At 36.7% G+C, this 23952-nt stretch overlaps 2 non-coding genes across 2 annotated transcripts; both read left to right on the forward strand.

Moving 5' to 3' along the window:
* Positions 1–8939: 8939 nt before the first annotated feature.
* LOC120272908 lies at positions 8940–9046 on the forward strand. The gene has a single exon (XR_005540441.1). It is a non-coding gene; the product is annotated as a small nucleolar RNA R71 (small nucleolar RNA).
* A 14330-nt stretch (positions 9047–23376) lies between these two features.
* Positions 23377–23482, forward strand: LOC120272730. The gene has a single exon (XR_005540270.1). It is a non-coding gene; the product is annotated as a small nucleolar RNA R71 (small nucleolar RNA).
* Positions 23483–23952: the final 470 nt, after the last annotated feature.

Here is a 23952-nt window from a genome sequence, read left to right on the forward strand (position 1 = left end):
AGAAGAAAGTCTTCAAAGCATACAAAGCATCATAGTTCAACATCTTAAAGCACTGTGGATGGTTAGTCCCTCATGCATGGGTACAACATGGATGAAACAAACAAAGATCTAAAGGGAAGAAGACATGACTCCCTCCTTTTCAAGATAATAATCCTAGTTAAGCTCTGTATGCTAGACCCGCTTCGCTTTTGCCTCCGACTCATCATTGATCCCCTTACATGGTATGGTGAAGCTTGATCTTCACCCTTAACAAAGTCCTCTCAGTGTAGAAGAAAATCCTTCAACAAAGATGAGCTTGAAACCCTAGAAGCTGGAGTTAAAAAGGCTGATTTTGTGCTCGACACGGTTTAAGCACAATTGTCCTTCGACCGTGCTTCATCATTGAGATTTCTAAGAGAATCAATTAAGTGCTTGCCTGTGAGAATCAAGGGGAGACACACGATCGTGCATCGCCCATGCTTCGCCAATGCACGACCTTGCTAGGAGCATCCTGAGCGTGCTTCCTTCATTTGCTAGGAACTAACTTCAGACTAGTAAATCAGGGGGACAAGCATGGTCGTGCTAAGACCATGCTTGGCTGAGAGCACCCCCTGCTTGAATTATCACTTGGTTGTCTCTAAGCTGAAATAATCAGTGCAACAGAGCATGACCGTGCTCTACCCGTGTTCAACTTGAGAACTTATGAAAATCTTCATTCTTTGCTTGCTTTTTCCTCAATCTCACTACGAATTGCTTCGAGCCCCAAAATCCTACACAAAGACAAATATAACTAGAATAGCCCCGAATATACACAAAAATATGCTAAGGACAAGAAAAAGAATTAATTGAATTCGGAAAAATATGATATGAAATGCACTCGTAAAAAATATGCTTACAATTTTTTTTTTTCACAAGATTATCTTCCTAAGACATGTGGCTCAGTAATTAGGGTAAAGTGATGAGTTGCATGTCTTAAAAGTAAAAGTGAGTTAACAATTTGGCTCCAACGGTTACTAACACACAAGTGTCCCCCTAAGTTTAAGAATTTCCAGTAAAGCAATCGTAGATCATCATTAGCAAAGCACTCATCTACAAAAACAAGCATGAAAACTTCCCCACACTTGAATATTACATTGTCCTTAATGTAAAGATGTATAACATGCATCACGAAAATGGAGAACAAATATTTAAAAATGAAGTTCTTAGAACTTTCCTAAACATGGAGAGTGATGGTGCCGCTCTCAATATGTGTGCTATTCATCAAAACCACAATTTCTCAAACATGGAGTGTGATGTTGCCGCTCTCAAACATGATGCCAACTCTAAGCACCCACACGATCCCTTAGATGAATATCCATACACACGAGTAAAGCTTGAAAAGAGGTACTGAAATAGAACAACTGAAAATAAACAAACCAAAACGTAAGTAGGAGGCAACTCCCCTTGCTAACTGAACTACAAAGTTCAACAAGTAAAGGATAATAATAGGATAATGAAAATAATAAACATAAAGTAGCTACTATGCTATTAGAAATGAGCGCTCTCGGGCTGGGAATCATCACTAAATGAGCGGGAGTCATCCTGAGACTCTCCCAAGTCAGAAGTATCAACCACAATGTGGCAAGTGGGGTACGCGGGAGAAGTCCGCTCAGGTCACAGTTGCACCCCTAAATGCTTGGCTATGCGTGCCACATTCCTCTAAACCCACCAGGACGCTGCTGATGAGCAAGTAACCTGGTTCGAGTGGCATGGGAGGCGGCCACAGTGACCTCTGTTGTGAGGTGGTGGATACCAGTGGAGCTGTAGGGACAGCAGCATCGGCAGCGGGTAGGTCGGGAACAATGATGGAGGAAGAATCGGTGGGCTGACGGACGTGGTACTCAACCCCCTGGTGGTCACGACACGCTGTAGCATCCCCAATGACCTCAATGTCTCGAGGGTCATGGAAAGAAACCTCACAGAGATCTAAAGCACAAAAGGAGGTAGAAAAAAAGGCTAGGGTTGAAGGTGAATTGGAAGGGATCGGCGATGAGGGTGACAACGCCCCTTGCTTGTGACCCGCAAGTGCACGGGTTTGTCAAATTAATAAATCCCAAGTGAGTAGGGTATCATATCCACAAAGAGTAGGGAATAAAAATACCTAAATTGCTACTTAACCAAATGAAGATGAGTAATGATTGTGTTGATAAGATGTGACGTAAACATAAATAAAAGGAACAAGAATGAGAGGCACAAGTAAGTGAGAGGTAAGACAATCGATAGAAGTGGGGTACTCGGACAATGCCCCCCCTAGGGCTTATCTTCAAGTGCAATACCTACCATTATTCTTCCTAATTAATGCTCAATGAGTCGTGGAAATCCTAAAGCACATGATCCCAAACCTAAGGTCAACCGTGACTAACCCTATACTGTGTACCGGTTGAGTAATCGCTCGGTCTCAACACCTCACACTGCACAAAGTTGCATGGAGTTCTTGGGATTCCAAGTGATAAACCCTATTCCTATGTGTAGATCTAACCCTTTGGTCCATGTGAAAGACCTCTAGTTACAATTAAGCCCCAAATACTAAGGTCATTTCAACGCTTCACTCTGTTGCTCGGGCAACTAAGCCCCAACGGAGTTCATCCCTTAGCACTTCACTCTATTGTAACCGCAAAGAACTCTAGGAAATGGAGGGGAAAGGGGACGCTCCGCTACCTCTCGACTCACCCTCTCAAGCCTCTCAAATCTAGCTTTGTCTAACCCTCATGGCGTGTCACCCATCCACAAAGATTACCAATATTGACTCTCAACCCTAGTGTCACTGTAAGGGAGAAATCATTCAACAAGCATTCAAGATTGGAACTCAAATAAAAGCATCAATTAAGGAAAGTGTAATGGAAAGTCAATGAAACTATAACATCATAGGGTTTACAAAATACAAGTACCCACCAGGGGGTTTAGCTCTCCATAGAGTAGAATACAATCAACAATGAAATTGAAAATAAAGATAAGCAATCCATAGGAAAACCCCTCAGTATTCGTGTTGATGGTCTTGTGGAGTAGCGTCGTCTTTTCCAAAGGCCCCCCAATTCCACAATAAGCAATCCATAGGAAATTAATAGTAACTGCTACAGTATCTTTCTACAATAACCTGCTACAATACTCCACCGAAACACTCCCAACTCCACAATTTTCATCAACGCAACATAAACGGGCACACGTTTATACCATAGATCGCAACTCTTCTTCAATCAAAAGCCTCGTTAATTAAGATCTTGCTATCAATGCACAAGTCAGGATACGCAAATGTGACTGCCTTCTTGCCCCTCCAACTCAGTGTAATGGCTTGAATACATGAAGGTTGGTACACATTCACCTATCATAGAGCCCCACTTGTGTCTTCACGTTTGCTCCTTCCAAGATTCCACCAAATAGTGCGTTCACAATTTACTTTTGGCTTCTTTTCTTAATACTTAGTTTCACAACCCTACATGTGCAAAAGAACACAAATACACACGTATTAGCGCTTAAACCAGATAAAAGTAATGCTCATCGTAAGGAAATAATACTTTGCATTCTTAACACACAAGCACTCATCAAATTCCCCCACACTTAAGCTTTTGCTTGTCCTCAAGCAAAGAAATAAAACATTGAAGCATAGATGAAGGAAAGATTGAAAGTGCTCGGCCTTGGGTTCACTATGGCACGCAACGGAAGCATTCTACAAGTAAAGGAAATTTCAACACTAAACACGAAAATTCAATGCTCTAGCTAAAAGCTCGAATCAAAAAGGACAACAAGCCTAATTTAAAAAAGGACAACAGAAGCTTTTTTTTTAGAAAAATAATACAAGAAACAAGACTAATTACTCCCTTAAACATCGAACTTGAGTTTCCAAAAGAGTTTCATGAGCGAGTGGTGCAACAAGTGTCAATCGGGTAAAAATTCCTAAAAATTCAAGTAAAAACTAGAGCATGAGAACATTCAATGTTAAAAATTCTCCTAAACTCAAGAATACAAACATTGCAACTAAGGTGAACCGCCATTGGGTACGTTCGCAAGTATATCAGTCAAAACGCATGTAAAAGACATGTGGAAAGTGAATGGTGTCGGTGTCATCCAGTGTCGGCTCTACTGCTACTGCTGTCTGTGCCAAGTCGAATGGTGCGGGTGGAGATAGAGATGGTGATGCTGGCAAGGTCTGAGGGATTCTCGGTCTCCTGATTAGAGGTGAGGACGCGCCTCGCTCTAATAACTGCAGTATGGTGTCAAGACGCGCCATCATCCCTACGTACTGTGCGACCTATGTATCCCGAACCTTGGCGATCTCGGTCCGAAGCACACACATAACACTCTCAAGCCTCTCAAAATGATTATGGGCTCAAGAAGGAGTACGAATGTGTACCAGGGACCAGGGTGTCTCCTAAGCTATAAGGGGTGCCCTTGTCTCCATCGGTGCCAACTGAGGCTCGGGAACTTGCCGTGAGCCCTCTGCTCCGTCTCCTCCGCCCTCAGCCGTCTCTGAGATAGGCGTAGCCAAAATATATGCTCTAGGCCCATATCTACGCACTAATCCAATTATTCTAATCGTATCAATTCCAAGACGGGAGGAGACGACTATCCTTTCGGCACCTCCGATAGCCATCCAAAAGGCCCATCCCAAGGATGATTCTAGTGACGTAGGGGCTAGCGAATAATAGTTCAACTCTCACATACTGGCCTTGTTGCCTCAGGAAGTATACCACTATGTGCCCCAGGTGAATCGGCACGTTCCGGGCCATGGAATATAAACAAAGTAAGTCCTGCCAGCTCAAAACACCTGTGTTGTTGCCTCAACCATTCACAGATCTACTAATGACTAAGTGTAAGTATCTGTAACTTGGCCGGGACAAACAAGAGGCCTTGGATACTCCCGGTTCATACTATCCGTGTCTACATAAGGCTCAATATGCTTGCTGCGGGGTCAGGGTGCTAGGGTAATCCGTCGGCAAGTGTTCGTACTCCTCTGTATATGTGTATTTCTCGTCATACAAGCCCATACGAACTGAAAACTCAGTGACAATCATGCTAAACTGGCGTCCAAATGCTTTGAACTGCATGACATCAATAATATCGAATCTCCCATACGGATGGTCAAACTCTAAAGATGCCAATACCCCTAGTGTCAATGCGTGGAAAACTGGCTCTTAAATCATCAATAATCTCCTCCAGCTCCCAACGGCCAATAGCTCGTCTATCTCATCTGCTAGCTCATCTCCCCGCTGAACTGCTCTCAGCGGAGTCAAGTCCACGAAACGAGACTATCTAAAGTGGAGTCTCGATAACCACTCAAATCGAGTCTGGTGCTCAGGATTCGAGAACTCAATGTGCTCCAACTCAGATGAAATCTCCCTAGGACGCTTACCCTCTTGGTTCTTCGAGCGAGGAGCCAAATCTTTAAAAATTAAAGGAAGAACGATCAAAGAAGCTCACGAAATAATACTGTAGGGATCCACACAGTCATGTGGAAATTCCCCATGACCGTATGGGTTCGCGGGGTGTGAAAACCACATGGCTACTCGTCCAAATTCCAAATAATACTGTAGGGATCATTATATCATAGAAACGGAACAACATTCACCATTTTGAATCATTTAAAATCAAGTATGGCGAAGAGGAGAAAGAATAAAGGTCTACCGACGAGAAGAAGATGAAAATATCAGAAATCGGCAGGAAAACTCACTTTAAAGCTTGTTAACTTGACGGTGAAAGGTTAGGAGAGTGAAAAGAGTGAATTTTCCAAGCGATTAGGAGTATGACACTAGAGATTTCCGACGAGCTCTTAAGGAAAACTTGGGTCTCTTGGAATTCTGCACATCCACACGGGTGTGTGAAAATTATCCACGCCCGTGCAACTGCACAGGAGAGATCCACAGGGGTAGACGCACGCCCTTGTGTGCTCTGGGGATAATACGCTATGCTTCTGTAAGCAACCACACAGGAGTGTAGAAATTCCCAACGACCACGCACCCAACCCACAGGGGCATCTCCACGCCCCTGCGGCTCCTCTGTCCAACCAAGAAAATTCTCTAAGGGTCCGTTTGATTCGTTAAAGAGAACAGGACAAGCAGTACAGTACAGTATAAATAGTTAAAGTACAGCACAAGTGCTTGTGATGTTCAATGTTTGATTTTCATTGAACAGTACGAAACACAAAATAGTAAATTACGATAATATCTTTTTATTATTCTATATTTATTTTATAATAAAAAACATACAATAATATTTTATGAAAATCTTATCAAATTTTACAATACCCAGCAATAACAATAAGTTAAAAAAATTTAACATAATTTTAAAAACATTTAATCCACAACAAACAAACTTTCATTAATATCTAAATCTTAAAATATAAATAAATAGATAAATAAATAAATAAATAAAATTTTAAATAGATAAATAAATAGATAAATAAACAACTCAATTTAAAAAAGATAAATAAATAGATAAATAAATAAATAAAACAAAATAAATCATGTTATCACTTCTTAATGAGTATATAATTTTTAATTTTAAATAGGGACAATTTTGTCATAAATTGTCCTGTACTACACAAGAATTTTTGTACCGTGGTTTTAGCGGTACAAAAAAATTAGGAAGTTGTGCTGTACCGATTGGGTAGTTTGTGCTGTACTCCCGTCTCATTTGTAAATCAAACGCATGACAATAGAAGTTATCCTGTGCTGTCCCTCAAAATCTTACGTATCAAACGGACCCTAAGTGTTTCCCACGCCCGTGCGGAATTTCCACATGGGCGTGGAACTTCACAAGGCCTGTTCACAGGGGCTAACGCACGCCCCTGTGTATTCTCGGGATGGAAAGGAGCTCATCTGCAGAGATCCACACCGGCGCGCGAAAATTACCCATGCCCGTGTGTCTTCTCTGTAAAAATGCTAAAGTCTCTACAGGATGACACACGCCCGTGCGGAAATTACCCACGGGAGTGTGAAATTCACAAGCTCGTTCACAGGGGCGAGTCCATGCCCCTGTGCCGTCTCTGGATGAGGTCTAAATGAGAACGCACGCCCGTGCGGAAATTCCATATGGGCGTGTTTTTCTCTAGACACTTACAAAACTTTGCAGGATCTTGCAAAAAATTTTTGAACAAAATAAACACTCAGAGCCTGCCTAACAATGTAATTTTAACCAGGGAAAACATGAAAAAAACACTCAAACGACCAAGATTCTTCGCCACACACGATTAGGCACATGATAACATTACAATGTCCATGAGAAAATCACAGCAAAAGCATCTAAGAATCAAGACACCAACACTTAAAACCTTATTCATTCAAACAATAAACTAAAAACTAGGAAAACAGTAATGACTTGGGTTGCCTCCCAAGAAGCGCTTGGTTAACGTCACTTAGCTTGACATACCTTGTCTTACCTCACGGGGGTTCATAGATGAATGTTTCCCTCTTACCCATGACTTGGAAGCACGATGAACATAGTCTTTTAAAGGTAGAGGGGGAGTTGTCGGGCTTGTTACCACTTGAAGGTCCATCACTCTTACTCCATTCTTGTACATCCACAACAGCCTTGGGGCGTTTCTTGTGGCGTCTCCTTGCCTTCTTCATCTTTCGGAGCACCTTCTTCACAATCCCAGGGTAAATGGTATTTCTTCCTCTAGACCAAGCATCATTACTTCTTCGTTCTCCACCTCTTGGTCTAACAATCCCTCGTACGTGTCCGGATTCAACATTTCCTGCACATACTCATCAATTATCTCAGCAGTAGTGTCAAGAAAATAAAGAGTATCATCAAAGTCAAGAGAATGTCGCATGGCTTCGGCGAGTCGGTATGTGAGTTTGTGATCTCCAACCCTCAGTGTCAACTCCCCGCCGTCCATGTTGATCAATGCCTTGGAAGTGCGCAAGAATGGCCTCCCAAGTATCAAAGGAACATCTATATCCTCATCGACGTCCAACACTACGAAGTCTACAGGAAATATGCCTCTTGTTGGTCAAAAGATCTTTCAAAAACTTAGCATACTGAGCCATCTGAGACAACGCCTCCACAAAAGGAATGTTGATGTGCAATTGCTTGGATAGACCCAAGAACTTCTTATATTGCTCATCATTTTGGTCGTTCTTCAATTTTGAAGTATAAGGGATTCTTGGCTTGTAAGGTGGAGGTGCCACCTCCTTTTCTTTGTTGGATCTCTCCTCAACCTCCACGACCTCGGGTGCTTCAACATTGGTATTCTCATTTGGAAGCCTACAATCAGCATCACGACCACTTCTCATAGTGATCGTCTTCACATGTTGTCGTGGATTAGTATTCTCATGTTGTAGTGATCACCTACAATCAGCAATGAAGCGGTGTGGTTGGGAAGTGTAGCCTCGACCGATTGGAACTGCGTATCCGATGATTGTACAAATCTAGTCAAGGCTTTCTTAGATCGATCATTCGGGTCTCCAAGCCTAAAACTCTATTCTCCATCTTCGGGGGCTTGTTGTTGTTGGAAACCCTGGGGTGCGGTGGCCTTTTGTTGCCTTTGGTTATTCCATGAGAAATTAGGGTGATTCCTCCAACCCGAATTGTAGGTATTTCTATAAGTATTGCCTTGGTTTCTCATTGCATTACCCACATTGTCAACTTGCTCAACAGATGGTGTACCACCAACGACATCAGGCAACCCGATGGGGCATGTTCCCCACCATACCTGGTGCTAGTAGTCATAGCCGTCACTCTATTAGAAGTTAGAAGCTTACTTAAATAGCCAACGATGTAACCCCAACTACGTCATGGATGTAGGCCACTTTCTTCTTCTTCCTAGCATTCCATTGGTAGCTATTCAACCCCATTTCTTCAATTAATTGCAGGCTTCTCCGGGGGTCTTGCTACCTAAGGTACCTCATACTGCTGCATCACATAGATGTTTTGTGCTTGGGTTCAAACCATTGTAAAAATTCTGAATGATCATCCACTCTGGAAACCCATGTTGGGGACATTTTCGCAGGAGTTCCTTGAACCTTTCCCATGTCTCAAATAGAGACTCCAATTCTATTTGCACAAAGGACGAGATCTCATTCCTAAGCTTTGTAGATTTTTCAGGAGAGAAACAACGGGCAAGAAAAGCTTCTACTATCTCCTCCCATGTAGTGATTGATGCTCTAGGTAATCAGTGCAGCCACTGCTTCACTCTCCCCTTCAAGGAAAATGGGAAGGATTTCAACTTGATGGCATCATCCATAACACCATTGATCTTGAGCATATCACACACTTCCATGAAATTCTCTATGTTAGTGTTTGGATCCTCATCGGTCAAACCATTGAATTGTGCGAACTACTGTAACATGTGGATGAATGCCGGTTTTAAATCAAAATTCTGAGCTATGATTGGGGCCACACAATGCTAGATTGTGTCTCTAATACTGACAGTGTGGCGTATTCAGAGAGTGTTCTCTATTGATCATTTTATTCCGCCATGTTGTCAGACTCTTCAACTTCCACTTCAGCTAGACTCAACGGTTCTTGTACAGGTTCTTTATCCCTTATTCTGAGTGTACGTTCAAGTTCAGGATCACCTTCAATAAATATCGAAGGGTTCCCTCAGTTTATAACCTGGAACTGCACCAAAAGAAAGAAAACAAAGAAGAACGATGATAGAATAAGATGTGAAATAGAACGAATGAATGAATAGCTAAGATAGCAAAGTGCAAAGTATCTCTAAACGCCTACTCCCCGGCAACGGCGCCAAAAACTTGACAACGCCCCTTGTGTGCGACCGGCAAGTGTACAGGTTTGTCAAAGTAATAAATCCCAAGTGAGTGGGGTATCGTATCCATATAGAGCAGGGAATAAAAATACCTAAATTGCTACTTAACCAAGTGAAGATGAATAATGATTGTGTTGATAAGATGTGACGTAAACATAAATAAAAGGAACAAGAATGAGAGGCACAAGTAAGTGAGAGGTAAGACAATCGATAGAAGTGGGGTACTCGGACAATGCCCCCCCTAGGGCTTATCTTCAAGTGCAAGACCTACCATTATTCTTCCTAATTAATGCTCAATGAGTCGTGGAAATCCTAAAGCACATGATCCCAAACCTAAGGTCAACCGTGACTAACCCTACACTGTGTACCGGTTGAGTAATCGCTCGGTCTCAACACCTCACACTGCACAAAGTTGCATGGAGTTCTTGGGATTCCAAATGATAAACCCTATTCCTATGTGTAGATCTAACCCCTAATTACAATTAAGCCCCAAATACTAAGGTCACTTCAACGCTTCACTCTGTTGCTCACGCAACTAAGCCCCAGCGGAGTTCATCACTTAGCACTTCACTCTATTGTAACCGCAAAGAACTCTAGGAAATAGAGGTAGGATAAATCACACCGGTGGGGAAAGGGGACGCTCCGCTACCTCTCGACTCACCCTCTCAACGTTCTCAAATCTAGCTTTGTCTAACCCTCAAGGCGTGTCACCCATCCACAAAGATTACCAATATTGACTATCAATCGTAGTGTCACTCTAATGGAGAAATCATTCAATAAATTTTCAAGATTGGAACTCAAATAAAAGAATCAATTTAGGAAAGCATAATGGAAAGTCAATGAAACAATAACATGCTAGGGTTTACAAAATGCAAGTACCCACTAGTGGATTTAGCTCTCCATGGAGCACAATATCATCAACAATGAAATCAAAATTAAAAATAAGCAATCCATAGGAAAACCCCCACGGCATTCGTTTGAATGTTCTTGTGGAGTAGCCTCATCTTCTCCAAATGTACCCTTGTCCGGCCTAGGGAACACCTCGCCGGATCGGTGCCGACGAAAGCTCCCCCAATAACCTTCTTCCAAGCGAAGCACAGTGTCAAATCCAGCGAACTACTCCAAAGACATACCAAAAGCCACTCAAAACACTAGCCGACGGCCTCTCAAAAGATGGAGAAAAGTTGGAGAGAAGGGGAAAAGAAGATCTAAAAAAACTGGCTCAATCGCAGCAACATAAACGGGCACACATTTATGCCGTAGATCGAAACTCTTCTTTAATCAAAAGCCTCGTTGGTGATGATCTTGCTATCAATGCACAAGTTGGGATACGCAAAAGTGACGGCCTTTGTGGCCCTCCAACTCATTGTAGTGGCTTGAATACATGGAGGATGTTGGCACACATTCACGTATAATAGAGCCCCACTTGTGTCTTCGGGTCTGTTCCTTCCAAGATTCCAACAAATAGTGAGTTCACGATCTACTTTTGGCTTCTTTTTTTAATACTTACCTTCACAAACCTACATGCGCAAAAGAACACAAATACACATTTATTAGCGCTTAAACCTGATAAAGGTAATCGTAAGGAAAGAACACTTCCCAATCTTAACACACAAGCACTCATGAGCGGGGTTTCAAAAGACACTGGGGGTGCAACCGTTAGCGTCTGAACACTGGTAAAACATGCTAGTGCACGGGTGTGAGAATTAGGGGGAGTACTACCGGGGTGAAGCACGGTAATGCTTTAAGCGTGTTCCTCTCCCTGATTTTCTCTGGAAGAGTCACCCTAAGTTTCTAAGGGAAGAGCACGATCATGAAAACTGCTTAGAGACCACGGTTACATGTTTAACACACTCGTAGTTAGCCTGTGCTCGCCCTGGAATGCTTCAAAAACTTAAGATAGATAAAATCAGGGGCACAAGCAAGGGCGTGTTCTGCCTGTGCTCGGCCTAAAAAATTCCATGGAAAACCTATTTTCCTCTGTGACTAACAATACAAATGCTCAAGGTGATAAAAAAATGTTACAAACACGCAGAACAAAAATAAAAAATGCTATGAGAGATCAAAATTACAAAGAACAAGGTATCTGCAGAAATAGACGAAAAGAAAACAACAATGATAAGAACACAAAATTTGACCACAAGGAAAACAAAACAACTTCGGTTGGCTCCTAAGAAGGGCTTGTTTAACATCACTAGCTTGACATACCTGTTCGTCATTCAAGGAGGTTCGTGGAATCGAGACCTCTCATGGCCACCTAAAATACAACTTCATGCATATGGCAATAATGAATTAAGCAAATTGACCTCACCAAAAGATCAAGGAATTGAACGATGGGGAAATATTGGGGATAGGTGGTGAGATGGGTGCCTTTTTCTTCTTGGTGGTCACCTTCTTCCACCATTTCATTGCAAGGGAGGTTATTTTCTTTGGCGGATCCAGTGGTGCAAAGACCTCGCCTGCCACCAAGTCTAAACAATATGATTCTTCCATGCCTCCACCGGTGTTTCATCTTCTAAGGGAGTGTTTTCCAATAATTCAGCAAGCTCATCTTTCATGTATGTATCCTACACAAACTCATCAATGACGTCTACACAATAACATGTGTCATCAAAATCCATAGTATGCCTTATGGAATCCCGGAGTTTGAAAATAATCTCTTCTTCGCCAACACAAAGTGCTATTCAACCATCCTTAACATTGATAAGAGCTTTTGAAGTCACTAGGAACAGCCTTCCCAAAATCAATGATACCTCCACCATGTCATCAACATCGAGAATGACGAAATCCACTGGAAAAATAAACTTGTTCACCTTATCAGAACATCTTGGTTTCCTGCTGAACGTGTCGGCTAGCTACAAAGTTATATTGGTGGGTTTCAGTTCTCCAAGCTCAAGTTTATGGAAAATTTTGTTCAGCATGAGGTTAATGCTCGCACCAAGATTGGCTAAAGCTTTCTCATCCACTGACCACCTTATAGTGTAAGGAACAATGAAACCCCCGGGGTTCTTTTCCTTCTTAGGAGTTTGTTAGTGATCAACGCAGAACACTTCTCACTGAGTGTCACTGAAGACATTTCCTCCAATTTCCTCTTGTTCGTCAGCAGTTCCTTAAAAAATTAAGCATACCTCAGCATTTGAGGAAGGGCTTCAACAAATGGGACATTAATATGCAAATTCTTGAACATATCGAGGAATCTCTTATACTGCTTCTCCTGTTGATCCTTCTTCACTTTCACTGGGTAAAGGAGTTTCAGTTGATATGCTGACAGTACATTTTTTTCCCGTGCCCTATCCCTTTGTTTGCTCCTCTGAGTCAGTTAGAGCCTTAGGATAAATGTCAACAACGGGTTCTATAATCTCGACCTCAGGTTCCTCTCAGCAAGGCCTAGGAGTTGAATCCCACTCCTCAAAATGATGCCCTTCAGGGATTCCTTCGTGTTTACCTCTATGTTGCTAGGGAGGGACCTTGGTAGCCTTTCCTCAATTAGTTTGGACATTTAGGCCATCTGATGCTCTAGATTTCTCACAGTAGTGTTAGTATTCGACATCATGTCCTCATGACCCAAGAGACGAGTTTTAGTGCTCTTGATGAATGGGGTTAACAAACCAGTAAATTTATTAAATGGCTCTGAGGATGAAAAAGAGGATGGTTATTGTGTACCCTAAGAAAGAGGTTTATACTGCTGCTGTTGTGTGACTTGCCCTTATCCTAGTTGACTCAATGAAAAATTCTGGTGATTCCTTCATCCTACATTGTATGTGTTGCTGTATGAGTTATTCTTATAGCGATGATTCTTCTCAACAAAATCTACTTGCTCAATTTGCCCTGTACCCGTATCAAAAGAAGAAGAATAACTTGGCTCATTTCGAGGTTCCCAACTGTCAGAAGGATGTCCTAAGACATGAGAGACTGTCTATATGGTGTCCAATCTCTAAGTAATCGCTTCAACCTGTGCTGCAAGAGTTGTAATGGCATCCACTTGATAGATACTGGCTTCTTTAGCTTGTTTGTTCCAATCGAAACTCCATTGGTAACCGTTGTTTTCCATTTCTTCAATCAAACTATTTTCCTCACTTGATTGCCTTGTTATACAGAGAGCCTCTCGATGCTGCATCAAGCATCTACTTGGTGCCGTTGTTCAGTCCATTGTAAAAGATTTGGATTTGCATCCATTCCACAATTCCATGCTGTGGGTATTTCCTTAACATCTCCTTGAATCTCTCCCATGTGTCATACGAGGATTTTGATTCTAATTGCAGAAAGAAGGAGATATCACTCGTCAACTTAGTGATCTTTGCTAGGAGGGAAGTATCTTGTAAGAAAAGTTTTGACAACTTCTTCCATGTTGTAAGAGACCCTAGTAGCAAGGAACTTAGCCACTATTTGGCCCTTCCTCGCAATGAAAATGGAAAGAGTCTTCGTGAACAACATCCTCAGACACATTACTCGCCTTAAAGGTATCACAGATTTCAAAGAAACTCCTTAAATGCTCATATGGGTCATCATCCTGAAACCCATCAAACTGGCACATCTGGAGCACCATTTGATTTAAATTGGGATTCAATCAAAAGTTTTTCACCGCAATAGGGGGTCAAACAATGGTTGACCCTACTTCTTCTACATTTGTTCAGGCAAAATTATAAATAGTTTTTTGTTGACTTTTGACCATCTCCTTTTCTTGACCTACTTCCATCACTAGAGTTTAAATTATCCTAAAAGTTGCCAGTCCCTGGGAACAATGCCAAAAACATGATGCACTCTCCGCAAGTGTACAGGTCACACATAACTAATATAGTGGTACCCAGTGAGGGTAGGGTTGTCGAACCACAAGGACTGGAATTAAAGTACTGATTCTTCTTCTAATCACTAGTTGAACGAGAATAGGATTCGGTTTACAAAGAGAAAATAAAATAAATAAAGGAAAGGACAAGTGGAATTATCAGGTAGATTAAGATCGATTGTTGCAATAGCAAGAAAGCAATGCCCGAGATGATTCCTAGGAGCTATATAGCATTCTATGGTTCTCATGTCTACTCAAAGCAATGTTGCATCTATGGTTTTCCAAATACACCGAGTTTTGCTAAGGTAACTGTGGTTTCATATACATCGAGTTTTGCAATCACATGAGGCAACTACAACTATGACAATCAACCCACAAAGTTTTACCAAAGTAACTCTACAAATCAAACACATCAAGTTATGCAAACACAAGATTAAACACAAGAAACCAAAAGAACTTCATAGATATTTAGAAAAAAGTATTCAAAAGCATACAAAGCATCATAGCTCAACATCTTGGGGCACTGTCGACGGCTATCCCCTCATGGATGGGTTCCACATGGAAGACACAAATAAAGATCTAAGGGAAGAAGACATGACTTCCTCCTTTGAGCTCCGTATGCTAGCCCCACTTCCTTTGTCCCTTGACGCATCCTTGATCCCCTTAGATGGTGTGGTGAAACTTGATCTTTACCCTCATCAAAGTTCTCCCGGTCGAGAAGAAAATCCCCGAACAAAGATGAGCTTGAAACCGTAGAAGCTAAAGTTAAAAAGGCTAATTTCAGGCTCGACACGATCTAAGCACAATTGTGCTTGGACCGTGCTTCATCGTTGAGATTTTTAGGTGAATCGGTTAAGTTCTCACATGGGAGAATCAAGGGGAGGAACACGATCGTGCATCTCTTGTGCTTCGCTAGTGTATGACAAAGCTAGGAGCATCCTGAGCATGCCTCCCTCGTTAGGCAGGAACAAACTTCAGTCTAGAATAATCAAGGGGACGAACAAGGTCGTAATGAGATAGTGCTTGGCCTAAGGGCATCCCCCTGCTTGAATTATCACTGGGTCATCTCTAGGCTGAAATAATCAGTGGGATAGAGCACGACCGTGCTCTCCCCTTATTCAACTTGAGCACTTAGTAAAATCTTTATTCTTTGCTCGTTTCTTCCTTGATCTCACTCCAAATTGCTTCGATCCCCTAAATCATGCACAAAGACAAATATACCAAGAATACCACCGAATACACAAAAAAATATGCTAAAGGATGAGTAAAAAATGAATTGAGGGAACAAAAATATGGTATGAAATGCACTCATTAGAATGGCTACTATATTTGAACCTAAACATTAATCCTATTTTGCAAACAAAACCCGAATCCTGTGTTTTCTATTTTTAATGTCTCCTATTAATTTGTTTTGAATCAAAACCCTAACGTACGATTTCTTTTTGTAATGTCTCCAATTTTGCAATCAAAAAATCAATCCATTGTTTTTGTTTAGGAATGTCTGTTATTTTTTAATAAAAATCCTAATCCTATGTTTTTTTTGGAATGTTCCCTATTTTTTAGGTTTAAATCAAAACCATAATCCTTTGTGTTCTTATTGGAATGTCTCATTATTTTAATCAAAACCTTAATACTATCTTTTGTTTTGGAATGCCTGTGAATTTTAATCAAAACATTATTTCGATGTTTCCTTTTTGGAATGTCTCATTTTTACCAATCAAAACCTTAATCCTCTATATTCTTTTCAGAATGCCTCCTCTTTTTCTATCAAAACCCTAATCATATGTGTTGTTTTTGGAATGTCTACTATCAAAACCTTAATCCTATGATTTATTTACGAAATGCTTACTATATTTGAATCAAAACCCAAATCCTATATTTTTTTTAGAATGTCTATTACTTTTGAATCAAAACCCTAATTCTTTGTTATCTCATAGTAATGTCTACTATTTTTTCAAAACCATAATCCAATGTTTTTTTTTTATAGTAATGTCTACTATTTTTCAAGGAAAACCCTAATCCTAAGTTTTCTTTTCGGAATACCTTCTATATTTGAATCAAAACACTAATCCTATGTTTTCTTTTGGGAATGCCTTGTATATTTGAATAAAAACCCTAGTCCTATGTTTTCTTTTGAGAATGCCTTCTATATTTGAATAAAAACCCTAGTCCTATGTTTTCTTTTCGGAATGCCTTCTATATTTGAATCAAAACCCTAGTCCTATGTTTTCTTTTTAGAATGCATCCTATTTTTCAATTAAAACAATAATTCTATGTTTTCTTATAGTAATGTATCCTATTTTAATCAAAACAATAATTCTATATTTTCTTTTCGTAATATCTCATATTTTTTAATCGAAATGCTAATCCTAAATTTTTTTAATGCTCATATTTTTTAATCAAAACTCTAATCTTATGTTTTCTTTATGGCGTGCCTGCTATTTTTTTAATGAAAACAATAATCATACGTTTTCTTTTCATAATGTCTTATACTTTTCAATCAAATTCACAATCCTATGTTTTCTTTATGTAGTGGCTTTTATTTTTGAATCAAAACTCTTATCCTATGTTTTCCGATGATAATGTCTCTTATTTTTCTATCAAAACCCTAATCCTATGTTCTCCTTTCTTAAAGTATCCTATTTTCCAATTTTGAATCAAAACCCTAATAGTATGTTTTCTTTTCTTAATGTCTTCTATTTCTCAGTTTTGTATCATAAGCCCTAATGCTATATTTTCTTTTCTTAATTTCTCCTATTTCTCAGTTTTGAATCAAAAAACCTAATCTTATGTTTTCATTTTGGAATATGCCATATTTTTCAATCAAAACCCTAATCATATGTTTTATTTTTATATTGGCTACTATTTGTCAATCAAAAGACTAATAATATGTTTTCTTTTTAAAATCTATCTCCCCTATTTTTAGTTTTTTAATCAAAAGCCTAATCTTATGCTTTCTAATAGTAATGTCCTATTTTTTAATCAAAATCATAATCTGATGTTTTCATTTCATAACGCCCACTATATTTGAATCAAAACCCTAATATTATGTTTTCTTTTCAGAATCTCTCCTATTTTGCATACAAAACCCGAATCCTATGTTTTCTTTTTCTTAATGTCTCATATTTTTAAATCAAACCTTAATCCTATACATTTTTTTAATGCCTCCTATTTTTTAATGAAGACCATAATCTTATGCTTTCTTTTGAGAATGTGTACTATTTTTTTATTCAAAACCCTAATCTTATGTTTTAATTTCAGAATGTCTAATATTTTTCAATCAAAACCCTAATCCTTTGTATTCTTCTCTAATTGCCTATGATATTTTAATCAAAGCCCTAATCCTATGTTTTCTTTTCTTAATGTCTACTATTTTTTAATCAAAACCATAATCCATTGTTTTTTTTATAGTAATGTCTCCTATTTTTCAATCAAAACCCTAATCCTATGTTTTATTTTTGGAATGGTACAATTTTTTAATCAAAAATCTAATATTAAGTTTTCTTATAGTAATGTCTCATATTTTTCAATCAAAGCCATAATCTTATATTTGGTTTTGGAATGACTACTATATTTTAATTAAATACCTAATCTTATGTTTTCTTTGGCAATGTCTGGTATTTTTAAATAAAACACCTAATAATATGTTTTCTTTTGAAAAACTCCCCTAATTTTCGGTATTTAATCAAAACGCTTATCCTATGTTTTCTTATAGTAATGTCTCCTATATTTCAATCAAAATAATGATCCTATATTATATTTTCAAAATGTCCCATATTTTTCAATAAAACCATAATCCAAAATTTTATTTTTGGAATGTCTATTATTTTTTAATTAAAACCCTAATTTTATGTTTTCTTTTCGTAATGTCTCCTATTTTTCAATCAAACAATTAATCCCATATTTTCTTTTCGAAATGCCTACTATATTTGAATCAAAACACTAATCCAATGTTTTCTTATCAGAATGTCTCCTATCTTTCAATCAAAGCTTGAATCCTATGTTTTCTTTTCTTAATGTCTCCTATTAATCGATTTTGAATCAAAAAGCCTAACATATGTTTTTTTTTTCGGACTGTCTCCTATTTTTCAATCAAAAACCAATCCTTTTATTTTTTTCGAAATGTCTAAAACTTTTTAATCTAAACCTAATATGATGTTTTCTTTTCGAAATGTGTCCTATATTTCAGTTTTGAATCAAAACCCTTATCTTGTTTTTCCCTTTCCGGAATGTCTCATTTTTTTTAATCAAAACACTAATCTTATGTTTTATTTATCGAGTGGCTCCTATTTTTGAATCAAAATCCTAATTCTATGTTTTCTATTGGGACTGTGTGTTATTTTTGAATTAAAACCATAATCCTATGTTTCCTCATACTCATGTCTCCTACTTTGACTACAGAAATAGTAATGTCTTCTATCCAAATACTATGTTTTATTTGGGGAATGTCTGTTATTTTTAAATCAAAACAGTAATTCTATGTTTTCTATTTGAAATACCCCCTATTTTTCAATCTAAAACCTAATTTTATCTTTTCTTTTCGGAATATCTGCTAGTTTTGAAACAAAACTCTATTTTCTAGTTTGAATCCAAATCCTAATTCTTTGCTTTATTTTTGGAATGACTATTATATTATAAAATAAAACCCAAATTTTTTTCTTTAATCAAAAACCTAATCCTATGTTTTATTTTCGTAATGACTATTATTTTTTAATCAAAACCCTAATCTTATATTTTTTTTTTTCGTAATACCTCCAATTTTTGAATAAAAATCCTAATCCTATGTTTTTTTTTTCGTAATGCCTGTTATGTTTTGTTCAGGGTTTTGATTCAAAAAGAAGAGGCATTACTATAAGAAAACATAGAATTAGGGTTTTGATCCAAAAATAGTAGACATTATGAAAATAAAAGATAAGATTAGGATTGTTATTAAACATAGATGAGATTGGTAAAACGAAAGATAGTATTATTTTTTTCGTTCAAAAAATGATACATTCCGAAAGGAAAATAAAAGATCAGGGTTTATTTAAAATCTGAAATATAGGACACGTTCAGAAAATAAAACATAGGATTAGGGTTTTGATTCTAAAATATAAGCCATTTCCAAAAGAGAACATTGGATTATGTTTTTCACTAAAAAATATGAGACATTCTGAAAGCAAAACATAGGATTAGGGTGTTGATTAAAAAAATAGCAGTTATTCCAACTAAAATGTTAGATTAGGGTTTTGATTGAAAACTATGAGATGTTTTGAAAACAAAACAAATGATTAGTGTTTCGATTAAAAATATGAGACATTACGAAATGAAAGCATAGGATAAGGATTAAAATTTTTATTCAAAAATAGGAGGCATTATGAAAAAAAAATATAGGATTAGGGTTTTGATTCAAAAAAGTTGACATTCAAAAAACAAAATCTAGGATTAGTTTTATTATTAAAAAAATGAGACATTCAGAAAACAAAACAAAGGATTAGGGTTTTGCTTCAAAACTTTAAAATAGGAAACATTCTAAAAAAAAAATAGGAATAAGGTTTTGTTTCCAAAATAGCAGACATTCAGAAAAGTAAAAAAAAGAATTAGGTTTTTTATTGAAAAATAGAAGACGTTCAGGTAAGAAAACATAGGATGGGGTTTTTCTTCAAAACTAATAAATAGGAGACATTAAGAAAAGAAAACACAGGATTCGCGTGTTATTTGTAAAACAGGAGACATTCCGAAAAAAAATATAGGATTATGGTTTTGTTTCAAATATTGTAGGCATTCCAAAAAGAAAACCTAGGATTAGGGTTTTGATTGAAAAAATAGTTGGTATTACGAAAAGAAATCATTGGATTATGGTTTTAATTAAAAAAAATAACAGACATTTTTAAAAAAAAAACATTGGATTAAAGTTTTGATTGAAAAATAGGAGACATTCAAAAAATAAAAAATACAATTGTTGTTTTGATTCAAAAATAGCAGCCTTTCCAAAAGAAAATATATGATCCAGGTTTTGATTCAAAAATAGGAAGAATTCCAAAAAGAAAAACCTTGGAGTAGGGTTTTTATTAAAAAAATAGTAGACATTACTATAATAAAACATAAGATTAGGGTTTTCATTCAAAAATGGTAAGCATTCCAAAAATAGGAGACATTAAGAAAAGAAAATATGGGATACTGGTTTTAATTGAAAGATAGGAGACATTCTTAAAAGAATACATAAGATTGGGGTTTTGATTGAAAGCAAATAAATAAGAGACATTCCAAACAGAAAACAAAGAACTAGTCTTTTTGATGAAAATAGGTGACATTGCGAAAAGAAAACAAAGGGATTAGTGTTTTAATTCAAAAATAGAAGACACTCTGAAAAGTAAACATAATATTAGGATTTTCATTCAAAAATAGGAGACATTCAAAAAAGAAAACCATAAGATTAGGGCTTTGATTCAAAAATAGCTGACATTCCCAAAATAAAAAATAAGATTAGTTTTTTCATCCAAAAAATGAGACATTCAGAAAACAAAACAAAGGATTAGGGTTATGATCCAAAACGGAAAAATAGGACACGTTCTAAAAAAACCATAGGATTAAAATTTTGTTTCCAAAATTGTAGACATTCCTAAAGGAAAAAAAGGATTAGGTTTTTGATTAAAAAATAAGAGACATTCTGAAAAGAAAACATAGGATAGGGTTTTGTTTCAAAACTAATAAATAGGAGAGATTAAGAAAAGAAAACATAGGATTCGGGTGTTATTTGCAAAATAGGTGACATTTCGAAAAGAAAATATAAGATTATGGTTTTGATTCAAATATATTAGGCATTCAAAACAGAAAACCTAGGATTAGGGTTTTCATTAAAAAATAGTTGGAATTCCAAAGAGAAATCATTGGATTAGGGTTTTGATTAAAAAGTAGTAGGCATTTTGAAAATAAAACATTGGATTAGGGTTTTGATTGAAAAATAGGAGACATTCAAAAAACAAAGCATACCAATTTGTTTTGATTTAGAAATAGTAGACATCCCCAAAAAAAATTTAAGATTAGAGTTTTGATTCAAAAATAGAAGGCAATCCCAAAAGAAAACCTAGGAGTAGGGTTTTGATTAAAAAATAATAGACATTACTATAATAAAACATACGATATAGGTTTTATTAAAAAATAGTAGATATTCTAAAAAGAAAACATAATATTATGGTTTTTATTAAAAATATGAGACATTCCAAAAAAAAAACATATTATTAAGGTTTTGAGTAAAATTAGGGCTTTGATTAAAAAAATGAGACATTCTGAAAAGAAAACAAACGATTAAGGTTTTGATTAAAAATTGAAAATAGGAGTCATTCTAAAAACTAAACATAGGATTATTGTTTTGATTCAAAGATAATAGGCATTCCAAAAAGAAAAGAAAAGATTAGGCTTTTGATTGAAAATTTAGAGCCATTCCATAAAGAAAACATTGGTTATGGTTTTGATTCAAAGCAAATAAATAGGAGACATTAAGAAAAGAATAGGATACGGGTTTTAATTGAAAGATAGTAAACATTCTAAAAAAAACATAGGATTAGGGTTTTGTTTGAAAAAGAGGAGACGTTACTATAAGAAAGTACAGGATTATGGTTCTGTCTGAAAAATAGGAGACATTACTATAAGAAAACACGGGATTAAAGTTTTGATACAAAAATAGCAGACATTCTGAAAATAAAACATAGGATTAGGCTTTTGATTCAAAAGTAGCAGACATTCTGAAAACAAAACATAGAATTAGGGTTTTGATTAAAAAATATGAGACATTAGTATAAGAAAATATAGAATTAGGGGTTTGATAAAAAACCTAAAAATAGGAGATATTTGGAAAAGAAAATATAGGATTAGAGTTTTGATTCAAAAATAGCAGACATTTCAACAAGAAAATATAGGATTAGGGGTTTGATTCAGAAATAGCAGATATTGTGAAAAGAAAAGAAAGGATTAGACTTTTGATTACCAAATAGGAGTCATTTTAAAAGAAAATAGGATTAGGGTTTTGATTGAAAAATATGAGACATTAATATAAGAAAATATAGGATTATGGTTTTGATTCAAAATTAGTTGACATTCCGAAAAGACAAAATAGAATTAGGGTTTTGATTAAAAAATATGAGACATTTCAAAAAGAAAAACATGGGATTAGGGGTTTGATTGAAAGATAGGAGACATTCTAGAAAGAAAATATAAGAATGGGGTTTTAATTCAAAAATAGGAGGCATTCTAAAAAAACATATGATTAGGATTTTTATTCAAAAATAGGAGCCATTACCGAAAGAAAACATAATTAATGTTAGTGTTTTGATTAAAAATTAGCAAAGATTTCCAAAACAAAAGATAGGATTAGGGTTTTGAATAAAAAAAACTGAGTCATTCCGAAATAAAAACAAAGGATTAGGGTTATGATTCATAACCGAAAAATAGGTCACATTTGGAAAAGAAAACATTGGATTAGAGTTTTGATTCAAAAATAGATGAAATTCCGAAAAAAAAAAAGAAAGGATTAGGTTTTGATTTAAAAATAGGAGACATTCCGTAAAGAAAACATAGGTTAGAGTTTTGATTCATGAATTGTAAATAGGAGACAATGAAAAAAGAAAACATTTGGTTAAGGTTTTTATTGAAAGATAGGAGACATTTCAAAAAGAAAGCATAGGATTAATGTTTTGATTCAAATATAGTAGGAATAGGATTAGGGTTTTGATTCAAACATTAATAACGGTTCATAGCTATTTCTTCAATGAGATGTCAGGCTTCTTTAGGGGTCTTGCTTCCTAAGTTATCTCTTGCTGCAGCATCAACTAACTGCTTTGTGCTTCGGTTCAAACAATTGCAGAAGGTATGGATAATCATCCAATTAGGGAACCCATACTGAGGACATTTCTGTAGGAGATCCTTGAACCTATCCCATGTCTCAAAAAGAAATTCCAATTCCATTTGCACAAAAGAAGACATTCATTCCTAAGCTTCGCTGATTTTCTGGGAAGGAAATATTGGGCAAGAAAAGCTTCTACTATCTCCTCCCAAGTAGAGAACGATGCTCTAGGTAATGAATGTAGCCATTGCTTTGCTCTCCCCTTCAAGGAAAATGCAAGGTTGTCAGACCCGGCCCGGACATTGACCCTGTTAAGGTCAGGGGTCAGGGGTCAATAGGTTCGACCGGGTCGAACCGGGGTTAAACCGGGTTAATAATAAAATATAAAAAATATTATAATAATTAATAATGAACAAACATAATATTAAAACTATAATTATAATATAACAAATTACTCAAATTTGATATTTAAATTGATAAATGACCTTATATTATGCACTAGTGTTTTCTAATTATGTCATTTATTTTTAAATTTTTTTAAAAATTTATAAATTTAATATATTGATATATAATTATTGAACTTCTCTCGGTGTTTTTTTATTTATTTGTTTGTTTATTGGTTGA

This window comes from Dioscorea cayenensis, chromosome 11, assembly GCF_009730915.1.
Source record: "Dioscorea cayenensis subsp. rotundata cultivar TDr96_F1 chromosome 11, TDr96_F1_v2_PseudoChromosome.rev07_lg8_w22 25.fasta, whole genome shotgun sequence".
Lineage (NCBI taxonomy): Eukaryota > Viridiplantae > Streptophyta > Magnoliopsida > Dioscoreales > Dioscoreaceae > Dioscorea > Dioscorea cayenensis.